Genomic DNA, 4,175 nt, shown 5'->3' on the forward strand with positions numbered 1-4,175 from the left:
GAATGCACTGGTCATGAGCAGGCTGCTGCCCTTCCAATGCCCCAAGGCACATCTCTCTGGCCTCACATCATTGCCTGTTTTACAAGCCTGCAGGGGTGACTCGTGTGTGTGTGTGTGTGTGTGTGTGTGTGTGTGTGTGTGTGTGTGATTCACAGATCTGTCATAAAGACCCCATGAGTCACTCACTTCCTGACAGACACACTATGGGGACAGCCTCAGCCTCAGAATGCACGAAAGCACAGGAAGAGCGCCTGTTGGCCTGGGATGAGTTATGTGTTTTCAGGAAGCAGGTTGTTTTTAGTATAACCACACATTCACAGTCTCTGAACTAAAAGTCAACAAGCTTAGGGTCTCCTTATCGAGACAATGTTCTCTATTCACAGTGATATTTTTATTTAAAAATTATAACGGGAATAACATCAGATTTAGCACTTTAAGAGCATTTGAATGTGCATCTCAGTATCATTAAGTGTGTTCACACTATTGTGTAAATGTCACCACAGTCTGTCTCCAGGATTTTTGCATCTTTCCAAACTGAAACTACCAATTAATATTGACACTGGTCCTGCCTTCCCTTACCAACATCTTTCCTTTCCACCCTCACTCGTGCTTAGCAACCTCCTCCCAAAGTCTCTTCGAGTCTGATCAGCACCTGTTGATGCTGTACTTCACTGATCATTTGAGTCTTCACATGATTTCCTTTTTTTTTTTCAAGAAAAAAAAATAAGGTTTGGATTCTTGTATATTTCTTTCAGAGTTTCCAAAATATAAGTGGAAATGACTGGGCATTCTTCTTGTATCTGGCGGCTGTAGATGGAGGAAAAGAGGCGCCTAAAGATTGTTGCAATTGAACAAATAAGTTTGCTTAAGAGACTTAAATACAATGTAAAAAGATGCACCAGTTTGCCCCAACTCACATGCAGGTAGTGCTTTGAAAGGCAGCAATGCTATCTCTGAATCTCCCAGCCAAAGTTTCCTGAAAATCCAAAGAAAGAAGAGCAGGGTGAGCCGTGGCATCCCTGTCTTAAGGTTTCATACTACACATCCACAGACCAGGATGTTATCTGTCCAACCACTGTTCCCAGAGGAAAATCTCACATACACGTTTCCTATGTCTAGCCACCCACCCTGAGCTGGCATGGATAACCCCACCCCCAGTCCCATCCCCATGTGCTTAGTACACCCTCAGAAGACTTAGAAAGAGGCTCCGTGCTGAGAAGCCCTGTTAGGGGGTTCACCTAAGCAAGTGCTCTCACCCTTAGGATCCACGCACATCTTACCCCATTGTAACTGTGCCAGTCAAACATCAATAATCTCAAGATTCATGAGTATTTTTTTCCATTTTTTTCATGAGTATTTTGAATCAGCTGACTGGAAACCAACCATGATGAACTCAGAAAAGAACACAAAGTCACATATCATGTGTGAAGGTGAGAAGGCTAGGCTGACTCCATGACAGGATTCAAATTAGCAGCTAAGGAGACTAGGCCTAAATCTCTGTTTCCAAGAACTGGGCAACTCCTGGCAAGTCCAGGCAGCAGAAGCAGCCCTGCCACCCAGCCTGAGACAAGGACAATGGGTCAGCAGCAGTTTCCAGACTTCCCCAGCAACAGTTTCCAGCCCTTACACCCCAGTAATGGAATGTCTGTAGCGATGGACCCAACAGATTAACAGAGAGGTCACCTACCCCAGAATTTCCTAATGTGCTTTAAATCAGGCCGGCAAGCTCACTTGGGTGTCTCTCTATCTCGGTAATGGGAGATCTCAGCATGCTGGACTTCTACAGAATAAAACACTCTTTGTGTTTCCATACTATTTGAGTTGGAGGTGTCATGGACCCTCACAAAGGAGAGCAGCGGCTTCCCTAGGAGCTTGGGTTTATGTAAATAGCTCTGTTGACATCTTACCATCCTCCCCTCCTGCCTTTGTTTTTTAAATCCCATTTCTTGGATTTAAAAACCATGGAAATTATGCAAAAATAAAGCACAGGGAGGGACAGTTTGGGACAGTGACATATTTGTGGACATATTTGGTTACAAGTGCAAACATGTAACCAGGAAGCACAGCGACTACTGTGAAGTCTATGATCAGGTTCCATCTGCATTCCCCTTCGTAAGCCTCGGATGGCTGGTTCTTATCCTTCTCAGAACAAAAGCCAGATTCTATCCAGACCTTCAGGCTTGCCTGTCTGCCCACCCCCTCGTACCTCCCCAGGCTCGCTTCGCATCCTCCTGTCTGGCTAACAGCAACATCTCCGCATGTATCCAGCTCTGTGGCTCTGTCACTTCTCTTCTACGTGTAGGTACGTTCTGGTCTTCGCACCTTCTATTCCCTATCCACAGAATACAGTTCTGGCTCAGCTCTTCACCCAGCTCAATCCCTACGACTCTTCAGCTTCACTGGCTCAAAGCACAGCCCCTGGCTCCCCCGCCTCTCTGTCATTTCTCTTCGACAAGTGAGGCTAACACCTCTCCTCTTGTTTCCAGATTTTCTGTGAGCATTAAATGCATTGCAGACAGGCAGACATCTAGCCCAGCTTTCTAATGTACATCCTGTACTGCAAAGACTAGGAAGTTAAAAGCCTACAATTCCTAGACTCCCTCCCTTGCAGCCATGGTTTCAGATGTCATGGGGAGTCTACCAATCATGTGTCTGCTTGCAAGCACTGAATGAAGAAAGCTGAGAAAGGAGAGGCCTGGGTGAGTGGTAGATGTCCTTGTGTGTAGTCCTTGTTCTATGAGCCTGGGGTGAACAGTACTATTATCTAGCTTAAAGCCAAGCCTTCTGGCAGTAGCTTCCTGACTATGGCAGAGGTGAACACTGTCTGAGCAGGCTTTTTTTGGAATACAGTTGTGGAAATCACCCTGGAGACCCAGACTGGATGCCGGTTTCTCTAAATGTTGCAGCCATGTTATAAGTGCCTAGTCCCCTATATTGACTCCTTTTCTGCTGGGCTTTCTCAGGTTATCTGCACTGAACTGTCTGATAGACACGAGAAACTGCTTCTTGAACTATAAAGTGCTTTGGAAATGTGGCTTATTCTCACTGGGGCCCCTCTATGGCCTCCTTATTCAATATCCTACAACACAGAATCATTGAGACATGGGGGATTTCTGAGTGTCAGTTTGCAATTAGTTTCTTTTCAGTAGACCTATTTTCCCCTACCTGGCCAACAGGAATAGTCTGGGGTTTGCCATTTGTGGAATCAGGGGAGGATTTTCTAAAGTTGAACATATCTTAACTCATCTCCTGGAAGGGTGGAGGCATTCCTTTATGAGGTGGGACTCTCAAGCCACGCTCAGTGATCGTACATGCCTCTCTCACTTTGACAAATGCATCCTCAATGCTGGCTCATTCTTTAGTCATTCTGAGCTCTGCGGGGACAGGAAGAAAGGAATCAGGCTTCGGTTTCCACTCACGATTCTCATGGCCCAGGGCCGCCCATTCCTGCACTGGGGATGGCTGCCCCAGCTGAGGCTACTGGGGTGAGTCCCACAGGATGACAGCATGGAGGTCTTGCTCCTTCAGCACATTTTTTCCCCTCTGGTTGTCTAAAGATTCTGGCTTGGCTACAGAGAGCTCGGCTGGAATGCCCTGGGTGTGGTGTTTATGGGCTTGAATGGAAAACCTAAAGCTCAGAGGGAGTGTGAGTGAGACCCGAACTACCATCACCTACAGCAGCAGCCTTGGGCCTCTGATCATTTCTCAGCCCACATGACCACTCCTTAGATGCTTGTGGCAATTGCCTGCCAGGATGAAAGGGTCTCTGTTAAAGGAAGTCTGGGAAGGAAGGGGTGAATAACATTCATCACACAGAGCCTGGAGATGAAGAAGTAGGAGAAGTGCCAAGAGCAAAGAGAAATGAAAACAAATTGCAGCCAGGCCTGAGGGCACAGTCCTGCAATCCCAGCTACTCAGGAAGCTGCAGCAGGAGGATTGTGAGTTCAGTGCCTGCCTGGGTTACTGTCTAGTTACGGCTTCCATTGCTGTCAAGAGACACCATGACCAAGAAACCTGTTATAAAGGACAACATTTAATTGGGGCTGCCTTACAGGTTTAGAGGTTCAGTCCATTATCATCAAGGTGGGAAACGTGGCAGCATATGGTGTTGGAGGAGCTGAGAGTTCTACATCTTGATCCAATGGCAGCCAGAAGACTGTCTCCCAGGCAGCTTG

General features: G+C 46.8%; 1 long non-coding RNA gene across 1 annotated transcript; it reads right to left on the minus strand.

The window, feature by feature from the left end:
* Positions 1 to 372: 372 nt before the first annotated feature.
* On the minus strand, positions 373 to 2,106 carry LOC114617429. The gene is made up of 3 exons (XR_003710793.1): positions 1,281 to 2,106; positions 918 to 976; positions 373 to 807 (listed from the first exon to the last, which is right to left on the minus strand). It is a non-coding gene; the product is annotated as an uncharacterized LOC114617429 (long non-coding RNA).
* Positions 2,107 to 4,175: the final 2,069 nt, after the last annotated feature.

The sequence above is a fragment of the Grammomys surdaster genome, unplaced genomic scaffold, assembly GCF_004785775.1.
Source record: "Grammomys surdaster isolate TR1022 unplaced genomic scaffold, NIH_TR_1.0 136, whole genome shotgun sequence".
In the NCBI taxonomy this organism is placed as follows: domain Eukaryota; kingdom Metazoa; phylum Chordata; class Mammalia; order Rodentia; family Muridae; genus Grammomys; species Grammomys surdaster.